Below are 13,158 nucleotides of genomic sequence, written 5' to 3' on the forward strand. Positions count from 1 at the left end.
GATAATCAGATAATGGGCCACATAAAACCAAATACTAAAAGCCAGTAGCCCATATCATTTTTTAAAATATATATAAATAGTCGGGTACCCGATCGGGTAATACGGGTAGTATTAAACTACCCGAAACCGAACCGACTTAAAATATATCGGGTTCGGTTACTACCCGAACCCGACTAAAAAAACCCGAACTACCCATTTTACCCACCCGATCGGTTTCGGGTCGGTTCGGGACCCGAACAACCCGACCCGATTGCCCACCCCTAATACTTTTGGTGAGAAATAGGGAAAAACCGCTTATAAAACTCAGATTTGAAAAGAGTCCAATTAATAATTGTACCTCAATTCTCCATGGATCTCTTCGTCGTGATCCACCAGTTCTTAGCAACACCACGAAGCTGATGAATGACTAACCTAGTTCGGCGGTCGTCAGAGTAATCAAGGGAATCAAATAACTGATCAATGTCATCCAAGCAGCTTTCGCAGTCAACAAGATTCTCTGTACCCAGCAACAAAGGAGGGTTTAATGACTGAAACCTCTTCAGCAAGGTTTCCATAGGTGTAACTGTGGCATCCATCTGATCAATTTTAGTACTAGCTTGCTCATTCGGAGGAGTAACTGGAGGAGGGTTTCTGTTAATAACTCGACGAGGACCCATCTGATAATCAAAGGTTAGGACACGAGATATCTCAATTGATACAATCGGTTCCCTTTTAACCTCTCAGAAAATTGGATACCAGTCGATAACAAAAACAGTTATATCTCAAGTAGTCCATGCTTTATAAATTAAATCACATAATCATGTAATTCAAATAATAAAGCATGCTCACATGTAATTTAAATAATCAAATGAATAACTCAATCACACGTAAGGAGCCAATACATGCGGACTCGAACTACCCCGCTCACTCTAGTTCAACCAAGAACTTATCGCTCTGATACCACTTAATGTGAGACCTCGGTTCTAAACATCTAATCTCGGATTAAACAACAATTAAGCATACAAGATCAAAGACTAAAAGCAATAAAGAATTTTTTTTTTAAATGGCCTTGCTCGATCGGTAAGATCCAACCGATCAAGCGAGCAACAAATGCTAAAGTTACTGCCCGAAGAACACCAGCTCTGCTCGATCGGTAAGATTCAACCGATTGAGCAGGCCACCTTAATGAAAAACAGAAACTTGGCACCATTGTCATCGCTCGATCGGTTGAATCTTACCGATCGAGCGGTGATAGAACAGAGCTAAAATAAACAGCAGAAAACTTGTAAAAGATCAAGTCCTACACATCAAAATGCATAACAAGGTTCATAGTACATGCAACGACGACATACAACTTCAATACTCGCAAAGTCGATACAACATAAACAACGAAGTTTGAGATTTAAACATGTTCCAATATAATCTAGATAGACATGCTGATACGACTTCTAAACCGAGTCCCAGTTCTATCTCTCACTCTTGACGCTAACCAGGTCTTTGCTGACTTGATCCCATCCCACATGTTGCCAAGTACACATACAAAACAAAGCAACAGCCGGATAACTCCGGTGAGAATGATATTCCCAGTAAAAGCAACATAACATACAAAAAAGTAATATAACAACAACATGCTTTCAAGACAACAACATATTCAATGTTAATACGAATGAAATGCATGTCTTTAAAAAAGAAAAAAATCTTTTTTCTAAGATTCCCCTTTTCGTCCACTTAAATATCATATCGTATTTTTATTCAAGGAATATTTACTATATATTAATATTATATTGGTCCGCCAATCTTCTTAATTCATTAAATCATAATTTCAATAAGATATATGTTTACGACGTGTGAGTAAATAAAAAACTGGAGAACCTATTCTTGGGATATCAACTCTGATAAACAAGGGATTGCTGCTATACTATTGGGATCCCGAGGATGAGACCACGCAATAACCCACCGACTCTCCCAATCGAGGTGGTGCCACGTATCTCATACCCCAAGACTTTGGTGCGACTATAAGGAGTATGCTGACTCTAGGTGAACTTCTATAACCCAGGCCACTCGCAGTATAGCTCCCAAAACGTCTAAACAAAAAGGGTTGTTCTGCCCAAAAATCAAAGGTTTGGCTAAAGATGAATGCATAAGAAAACATAAAGCATTTAAGCCATATAATAAAACTCAAACAACAAAATACATGCTCCACATTCTAGAATAAGTATTGATGCAAGTATGTGATTTTAAGGGAAAACTCAATAACCAACTGTCTCGAGTATGCTATCCTGCTAAACGATGAATGCTTGTACCTTTCGATACGAATAGCTCCGACTCTGGATAAGCTACAATAAAAGGTTATATCAGACACTATACAACCTAACAACAACAACGGCTCAAGGTAATCTCTTTACCGTTCTTCGTCCAACTCTTAGACGATCAACAGCTGCTAACTCTGGGCTCGACAACTTCAAACGAATCTGTTCAGAGACAATAGATGATCAACAACGACGATCAAACTCAAAAGCCAAAATTCTACGATTCAAACGGTTCAAAATCTCAAAACTCAAACCGGTGGCATAACGGTTATAAACTGATCAAACCAAAAATGCAGACAGCAGTACATCAATGCAACTAACTCAAATCAATACTAAAACAACAATAACAATCTTATTCCAACAAATCACAAAACCCTCTTTTTTGAAAAAACTACCAAAAATCATACCTAATCCAAACGTCGCTCTTTTTCAAAACCTACTGAGAATAAACGATAAGAACTCGTTCAAGAACAACATAACTGAAACTCAATCTATTTTAACAAAATCCAAAAATAGGAATCTAGCTGATCAAATAAAAACTTACGATAGAACGAAGCTCTCGCTATTGTGATCACTAATCTGGCTTCGGAAATAAATTCTAACGGACGGATCGAGCTCGGACTGAAATCTGAAATCTTGAATGGGAAATGAAGCATCTTCAATGGTGGAGAGGATCTTGGAGAAGGTGATGAATGAGAAGAACAAGTCAATTCCCTCATAAATATCTAATAAAATTGATATTTGCATTCTAGTCCCTGAAAATTCCAAAATTGCAAAATAGACCCTGATCAAAATCAATTTGGCTCTTGAACTCTGTAATCTCCGATCATCTCAAATAAACTAAATTAAGATAAATTTGGGGCGTTACAACTAATCTCAACTGAACTCAACTTATAAAATCTAGTAGGGTAAACTGCTACAGTGACTCCCCCTAAGCCGATCCTATCAAGTGGCATCAAAGACAGGTTCTTTCTCGTTTCTGAACGCATTAAAATTGATACATTTGGGGATCTCGCCAAAAGACTCTGGAACACCACCGTAGAAATATGTACTAACAAAACCATAGAAACTTGTTCTACAGCTAAGAGAATTTGGCAGCAGATATTGAAAATAGGCGAAGACGGGATAAAGCTGATGAGAGCATGAGTAAATTGATTGATACTATTACTGAACCCTGCAGCTCAGACAAACTTGCAAACTTTTAAAATGAAAAAGGAGAAAGCTGTCTTATGGCTCATAATGAGCAGACTTCTTTCCAAGAGAGGGAACGAGATCCTGATCTGCAAAGTACAAGTATACAAGTATTTGATTTTGACTCTGAAAGATTCATACGAGAAGAGTTAGCTGAAGAACTACATGATATGGAAAATGAATTTCAATTACTTTTCTTAGTACTTGAAGAAGTTAAAACTCAGAAAAGTAATCAATTGGATTGCTTAACCAAACCCGATTGGGAAATGTCAGTTAAGAAGATCAGCCTAGAAGAAAAAATTACAAAACTTAGAACAAAAAATGAAGAGATACAAGTAAAAATTCAGTAATTAAAATTAGAGAATCTAAGGATGTCTGAGCTAATTAAAACATGGAATAAGTTTTAGGTGTTGTTAAATAAACTACAAGAGTCAAAGAAGCCCTATGGAGACAAAACTGGTCTAGGGTTCAGTGACATAACTGCAAGTCTAATATGGTTGAAAATCAATCTAGACTAGAGATGAGTAAAGGAAAGTATATTCATTTCATGAAGTCCAGTTTAGAGAATACACAAGGAGAGTTTATTCGACAGAGTGAGAAAACTGTTAGAGAATGCAGTAATGTTCGAAAATTTGGAGTTGGATATATGTCGGAGAACTCTCATAAACAAGACTACAAATAAATTCAAACCGAGCAACAACAGAACGTCGCAGCTACAAAACCTACCAATGGCAAGATTCAAAGTAGAACAGAAGAGCTAATTACAAGGGCAGGTTAAAAACTCACACTAACCTTCCAGTACACTCACGGACACATCAATCACAATAAAATGCATATTACTCACTTCACAAGCACAAAACGCACAAAAAGCGCGAACTTTGTGGGATCCATCTAAAAATCGAGCAGTTAAAGTGATTCAGGTATGGATTTCTAAATGTATAATCACTTAAGGACCCACAAAAAATAGGTACCATAGTCGAGTTTAATTTTGTGATTGCAGCAAGTAAAAGACATATGATCAATTTAGCACATATCAGCTAAACTGACCGTCCAACTCGAACATTAGAAAAAAGTCCAGTCTACCTCAGCCAAATTGATCAACTGATCAATTATCAGTTAAGAAGGAAAGTCTCGAAGTGAGGGGGAATGTCAGTTGTGTTAGCTCAACTGATGACAACCTCAACTAAGTCTCTAGAACATACTAAGTCATCTTTTCTCAAAAATCTTATTTATTTATTTACTTATTGTTTGCATTTCGTTTGATTGAAGAGATAAACTGAAAGTTTTTGGTAAGGATTAAAAATGTAGTTATTTATTGCATTCTTCAAATATTTCATTTTATTGATTTGTTCTATATGCTTATTAGTTTTTAGGAAGAACAGCTAATCTAAGTACATAAAATAAAAAGGAGCAAAAATACTCAAGAAAAATACATAAATTTTCATTTATAATTCACCCCGTGCCATTTCAACCTCCCATACTGCAATTGATTCATAAAAGCCCATGGCTAAATGTAACTCATCAGTTGCTATCTCGTGATACGTAGAGAAAGCAGTAATCTTTCTTATTATTTGAAGCCTCTTCAAAGACTTCAACAGTAGAACATCCTCTTCGCTGAAGTCATTGTCATACTTGGCATCACCAAGTCTTCGCTTGTACTTCTCCAGTCTTCTGTTCTCATAACGAATGAGGGGAAAAGGAAATTCTTGTAGAGCTTTGATCTTTTCCTCTAAAGCATTGATCGTATCTTCAACACCATCTTCATAAAACTTCATTCATGCTTCTGTATCCATCTTCACTTTCCAAGAAAAGTTGAAAAATGCATATTTGATCGTTCTCTTTATATCCAGTCTAACTGAATATAAAGAGGAGTTCCTTAATACTATTAGGGAATACAAAGAGTTGACACGCATCTCAGTAAAAATTCTCATTAATATTCATTATATTTTCTTCATGAATAGATAGTCTGTGCTTAAGTCATCAGATATCACATAATGAGTGGGAACGTCAGTTAATTTTATTTATTAAAAAAAAGGGGGGGAAAGGTTGATAAAAAATCGAATAATCACCCCTTTTCAACAATGCTTATTGCCCTCTGAACCGCATTTATCCATATATTAATAAAGATTCCTAGATCACCTTCTAAAAACCTTTGATATCGCTGATAAATAGTAATCTTTCGCAAAGCTCTCAACTCTTATTTGAGACATAGAACGTGTATACCATCTGGACTGAACACATCCTTAGCTTTAGATGTACCAAGCTGCCTCATATACTTTTTTAATTGATAATTTATTTCCCTAGGGTAAGTAGTTAAAACTACCCGCAGACGATTTATTCTAGCTCTTAGTAGCAGAACTTTTGTTGTAACTTCATCTTCAAAAATGCGCTTTAGGACCTCCATTTCTGTCTATCTAAGATAGTTTGAAATGCTCACTATAAAAAACAATGAAGATATTTAGTAGTAATCACGTCACATTTATTTTTTTAATGAACATGCAAGGTACTTGTAAAAGCAATAAAGACAACAACCAATCACAAGAAAGAAGAAAGTTGTTGCAGGAAGCAAAAAAATCATTGAAGTATTGACAAAATACATGAGATCAACTGATCCAGTAACAGTTCATCAAAATAGCAAAATCATACTACTTCAAGAAAAAGGGTAACAACAGCATTATCAAGAAATAGAAAGTGACATCAGAAGTTATAAACAGGGAAAAAGAGTGCATAGTACAGAAGAAAGTATTGAAACTCGCAAAGATTAAAAAAAATGACAGCATAAAACAATCAGATACATCCAAGTTGAAGGGATATCATGGAAACAACTGAACTGAAATTGATGATGTGCACCACAGCTAAACTGATCATCCAAAATCAGTTTATCAATCTAAATTGAAGATTACATAACTAATACAACATTATTATTGCCCTGGCTCAGCACCTGCAACATCTAAACAACAAAGAATTAGAAGAAAAAGATGAAAACATCATCATTATAACTTCTGAAGAAACAACATCTGGATTTACGGAAGAATGATGAGCAATTACTAATATTTTACAAAGCACCAAAAAGGGCGAAATTGTTGGAAATTGAAATATCCAGGTTTTGGTGTTTGTCAAAATAATCTGATGGAAGTCAACAAATCAGGAAACGCAAACAAATATGAGCTAAACTGAGTTGATCGTTGACCCAAACTGAAGATACATCGAATGGCCAGAATTTAGTCTTCAAGAGAAGAAGAACGCTTTATTAAAGAAAGCATTAAAAAGAGTCTCCAAAGAAAAAGGGGTAAACTCATCACATGAAGACATGCGCTAAACTGATAACAAACTGATCAATCTCAAGAACCTTACTCATTGCATCAGTTTACCATCGCAACCAGAAGTGGATAAGGTTTCTCGTACAAATCTAACAACACAAAGGTACAAAGGGAAAGCCATTGTACTTTTTTCAGATAATGTTGAAGAAAATAAAAGCCAATAACAAATGATTTGAAATCAAATAGAGCCGTTAGAGAAAGCTTACAAATAAAATATCAGAAAGAAAGAGAGACGCGAGCCGCACATGTGATAAAAAAAAAAAGAAATATTCAGTGGGTAACACAATCGAGCACAACAATTGTAAACCCTCTCAAGAATTTCAAGGATTGTGGTAGTCAACTGATCAAGCACAAGTATAAAGTCTTAATTGATCAAGTATAGGATCAATCTGTGCTAAATCTCTATGGAGTTGTAAACCCTGTAATATATCAGTTGAGAGTTATGTGTAAACTCTATCGTTGTGTTAAGAAACAGTCGAGGGTTGTGATCTTGTAGGAGTTCTGGGATAGGATATGTGCTTAATTCCTAGTCTTGGATCGGGCTTTTACAAATTGCTTGTAACTATCAAAGTATTCTAGAGTGAATCTGAAACGACTCTACCCTCTAATATAATTAAATAATAAAGAAAAATGTGGATTTAAAAAAAAAATTTGGCATGACCTATCTGTTTATATCAAAACCCACCTGTCACAGACAGCAAAATACAAAAACAAATAGACACTAGACAGAAATTCACAAGAAAAGCATGAGTTACAAATAGATCCACAAACCCAAACAAAAGTGTAAAACGGTTAACAGGTTTACATGCCATAAATTTTAAATGTAGGGAAACACATTCTGCTAACTACTATAAATATTTAAATGCAACCAATTTATTATTACAATCAACTTAAATGCAGAAAATAAAGGTAGCAACGGTCATAGGTGTACATCGTCGGGCACCATCAACCCTGGTGATCCTGACCCTCAACATCAAACTCACCTGCACCACAAAGCAAAGGTGGTTAGTCTAAAGACTCAACAAGTATAAACCGTGCAATATCGAGGGTTAAAAATGCATGCGAGGTACTTAAAATATTATACTTATAATACTTGAAACTTACTCAGAAAATTTGAATGTTAAAAGAGGATGAGACTTGAAACAATATGAAAGAAGAATGCATGCAATGAACTCACACTTAACTCACACTTTAAACTTGAACTTGAATCAAACCTTTAAACTTAACTTTGTAAACTTATAGAATTAACTTTAACTTTAGCTCTAACTTTACTTTCCTCTTAGAATTAGATCCTAGATTGTGACCCTCTTTTTTGTTTTGATCGATCAATGACTATAGTACTATTCCGGCAAAAAAGCCAAGATTTCTCCCGACCCATCATTCCCTATGTTGGTAAGGGAAGCCAAGATTTCTTCCAGCCCGTCCAAACCCATGAAATGGTAAGGGAAGATAAAATTTGTTCCAGCCTGTCCAAACCCATGAAATGATAAGGGAAACCAAGATTTATCCCAGCCCGTCCAAACCAATGAAATGTCACAATCAAATCACTTCATTCAAAACTTTACTTTCATTGACTTTAAACTTTAACTTTACTTGAAATGTAGAGGAATACCTCAACTTGCTTAAAATTAGTCAACTCGAAGATGAGAACACACACGCACGCGAACGAGCAACCTTAAGGGATGAAACCCAACTTAAAAATAAGAAAAGTTGGTGAGTAAGTGGTAGCATCTAAGATGATTACACAACTTATATACTCTTTCTCGTCAATCATGCTTATTCCCGAGCAATCAAACCAAAAAGCCCTTAACTCGACCTTACCTTAATCAAATTTACTCCCGCTTGAACCGACACTCTCTACACCCTTTAAAATATTCCTAGGACTAGATTATAACCTCCAATGACAGCCTGAGAATCCTGAACAAAATTGTTTTCCGGGCAGACCCCTAACTCGTAAAAATCTTCACCAATCACTTTGACTTAAATCGCCCTTATCCTATCCAAAAATTAACAGATCTAAGCCCAATTTTAACCGACACAACCACGACATCTTTAAAATTGACCTATGACTAAGCCACACCCCTACCAGACCTCCCGAGTCCACTACCCTAAACTGATAACCAGCTGCCATGAGCAATAGCCTATCCAACCAATCCAACCTACACTTCCAACTCCAACTCTATGCCCCCCTTTTTGCCTTAACTCAAGCCTTTCCAGCCTATATAACAACTCCACTATCACCTTTTTGGCCTCATTTCAAACAACTATGGCAGCCCCTATCACCAACCATTCAAATTTCATAAATCGAGCTAAAACAACATGCAACAACAAGCTGAAAATTTAAAACACCAACAACAACTTCAAGGCTCGATAATTACTTATAACGAAGCTCATAACAACTCCAAAATTTCATGAATCAATCGAATTTTAGGTTAAAAACATCTCTGAATTTTTTTAGAATTTTTGAAAAGCATATAATCCAACAAGACTCAACTCAAATCCATCATGTAACTCATTTAGATTCAAATACATGTGAAAATTCGAAATATATACATGAACCATTACTGAAATCTTACAAAATTCGAACCCTAGCTTGCACAACATGAAAATTTCAAAATTTACTCAAGAATCTAACACAAAAACTAAGTAGCTTGCTTGGTGGGTCAAAGGAAGCATATACTTTCCTAACTTGCAAAATACCCAAATAAAGGAGATGGGACCATCTGATATCTCGTGAACAGCAGCTAGGACGACTTCCCAAGTGCGAGCTCCGGCAACGGTGGTGGTGGTGGTGGCTGGTCGACGGCGGCCGGAAAAGCAAGAAGAAGATGAGCCGAACGATTTCTTGGGGAAGGGGAAGAGAGGTCGGCGTTTGGGCTAGGGCTGGGGATTTGGGGTTTATTTTGTGTTTTAATTTAAGTTTTAAGTGTATATGTGTGTGTAAGTATATGTGTATGTATGAATAGGTGTGTGTGTGTGATTCAAAACTGTTACTGGCTTCTAAAAAGTGTCTCACCTTTAACAACTTTTCGCTCTAATTTGACTTGCACCTTTAAAATAACCAAGTTTGAAAATCCCAAATTAAAATATTAAAATGGATTTTACTAGTCCGGGTTTAAAAATGTTAATTTTTGATAAAAATTAAAAATAAGCTCAAGAATGCAATAAAAGCGATTTTTTACACCCGAAAAATTCTAAAATCAACATTTCATCTATTTTCCTCAATCCTCACGATATTAACTCTTGAAATAAAATTTAGAAATTTACCGCCAAAATCCACCATCGTCGTAAGCCGCAACCGGAATTCACTGAACTCAAGAATCTCAATAATAATTAACTTATATATTTGAGCAACTTATACTTTAAAGAAATTTAAAGCAACTAACTCCAAGAAATTAAAATTATAAATATTAAAACAAATTTAAGCATGAAATTCAAATTATAGAATTCTAGGCGCTACAATTCCTCCCTTCCTATATATGAAATTTCATCCTCGAAATTAAAACTTATCAAGGAGCTCTGGATAACGAGTCCTGATATCAACCTCTGACTCCCAAGTAGCTTCCTCATCCGAATGATTCATCCATCTCACCTTGACCATCGGAATCGAATTGTTCGGAGTCTCCTCTCCTGTCTCTCCAAAATTCGGACATGCCTCTCCTCATAAGTCATGTGCTGAGAAAGCTGAAGGGGTTCAAAACTGAGCACGTGCGAAGGATTCGAGACGTACTTCCTCAACATGTATATGTGAAAGAAATTATGCACTCTACCAAGATTAGGCGGCAAAGCCATCCTATAGGCTAACGTCCCCACTCTGTCAAGAATATCGAAAGGTCCTATGAACCTCGGAGCCAATTTACCCTTCTTTTCGAATATCATCATGCCTTTCATAGGAGCTACTCGGACAAAAACATGATCTCCCACGGAGAACTCCAAGTCTCTCCTCCTATGATCTGCATAACTCTTTTGCCAACTCTGTGCAGTCTCCATCCTCTCCCGGATCTTGCCTAAAATATTAGTCGTCTGCTGAATGATCTCGGGCCCCAACTCTGATTTCTCACCTACCTCTTCCCACAAAACCGGAGACCTATACTTCCTCCCATAGAGTTCCTCATAGGGAGTCATACCAATAGTGGACTGAAAACTGTTGTTGTAAATAAACTCCACCAGTGGTAACCTCGACTCCCAGCTATCTTGAAAATTAATAGCACAAGCTCTCTAAAGATCCTCCAAAATCTGAAGCACCCTCTCAGATTGCCCATCCGTCTGCGGGTGAAATGCGGTACTAAACAAAAGTTTCGTCTCCACGGACGAATGAAAACTCTTCAAAAAAATGAAGTAAACCGCGGATTTCTATCAGACACTATGGAAAAAGGGATACCATGCAGTCTGACTATCTCAGGGATATAAAAATCCGCATACTGAGTCATAGTGAAGGTCTTCCTCATAGTTAAAAAGTGCGCCGACTTAGTGAGATGGTCTACGATAACCCAAATAGCATTCGAACCTCTCATTGTCCTAGGAAAACCAACAACAAAGTCCATGGTAATATTCTCTCATTTCCACTCGGGAATAGGGAGTGGCTTAAGCAATCCAGCAGGCCTCTGATGTTCCATTTTGACCTGCTGGCATGTCAGGCACTCAGACACAAAACGGGAAATATCATGCTTCATGCCTGGCCACCAATATAGCTGCTGAAGATCCCGATACATCTTCATACTACCTGGGTGGATGGAATATGGTGACGCATGAGCCTCTGACATTATCGTAACTCGTAATGAGTCACCTGCGGGTACCCAAAACCGACCTCTGAACTTCACAATCTCATCTACCACCGAATACAAACCACTTCCTTTCTTCTTATCTCTTTATCTCCACTTCCTCATCTGCTCATCAACTGCCTGCTTGGCACAGATACGGTCAAATAGTGAGGTCTTCACAAATAGTGAAGACAATCTGGGAGCTCTACCCCCTGCATAAAACTCTAGGCCGAACCTCTGAATCTCATCCTAAAATGGCCTAGACACTGACAAGGAGATAATCACTGCAGTCTTTCTAATCAAAGCATATGCAACAACATTAGCCTTACCCGGATGGTAACTAATGTCGTAGTCGTAATCCTTTACCAACTCTAGCCATCTCTGTTGCCTCATATTTAACTCCTTCTGGGTGAAGAAGTACTTGAGGATTTATGGTCGATAAATATCTTACACTTCTCCCCATAGAGATAGTGCCTCCAAATCTTGAGAGCGAAAACCACAGCTGCCAACTCCAAATCATGAGTAGGATAATTCTTTTCATGCTCCTTCAACTGCCTAGAAGCATAATCAATAACTCTATCCCGCTGCATGAGAACTACTCCAAGTCTCATCTTAGAAGCATTGGTAAAAAAGACAAAGTCACCATGCCCTGAAGGAATAACCAAAACTGGTGCTTTCGTAAAAGCTTTCTTCAACACATCAAAGCTCTCTTGACACTCCGGGCTCCACACAAACTTAGCATTCTTCTTAGTCAATGCCGTCAGAGGTACATCAATGGATGAAAAGCCATTGATGAACTTTCTATAATAACCGGCTAATCCAAGGAAACTACGAATCTCTGAAGCGTTTCTAGGTATAGACCACTCCTTCACCGCTAGAACCTTTGAGGGGTCTACTTCCACACTGACCCAAGAATGCCACTCTTTCTAACCAAAATTCGCACTTGTCAAACTTGGAGAACAACTTCCGATCTCAGAGCACCTATAGAACATTACTTAAATGTTGCGTATTCTTCTCTCTGTCCTTGGAATATATGAGGATGTCATCAATGAAGACAATGAAAAATCGATCCAAGTACGGCTGGAACACGTGGTTCATAAGATCCATGAAGACCACTGGAACATTCGTCAAACTAAACGTCATCACTAGGAACTCGTAGTGGCCATAACGAGTCCTAAAATCTTTCTTGAACCCATCATATTCCTTCACCTTTAACTGATGATAACCAGAACGAAGATCAATCTTAGAAAATACGGAGGCTCCTTGCAACTGGAGGAGATCCTCAATCCTAGGAAGCGAGTACATTTTCTTCACTGTCACTCCATTCAAATCTCGGTAGTCTATACACAATCTTAGAATCCCGTCATTCTTTTTCACAAAAAGGACAGGTGTACCCCACGTAGAGATACTAGGGCATATGTAACCCTTATCAAGTAACTCTTGAATATTCTCTTTCAATTCCCTCATTTCTGTGGGATCCAGTCTGTATGGTTCCTTATAAATTGGCATGGTACCAGGGACCAAGTTGATAGAGAACTCAATCTCTCTATCTGGCAGAATGCCTGCAACATCATCCAGAAACACGTCTCTAAAGTCCCT

The sequence above is a fragment of the Henckelia pumila genome, chromosome 4 (genome assembly GCF_033568475.1).
Source record: "Henckelia pumila isolate YLH828 chromosome 4, ASM3356847v2, whole genome shotgun sequence".
In the NCBI taxonomy this organism is placed as follows: domain Eukaryota; kingdom Viridiplantae; phylum Streptophyta; class Magnoliopsida; order Lamiales; family Gesneriaceae; genus Henckelia; species Henckelia pumila.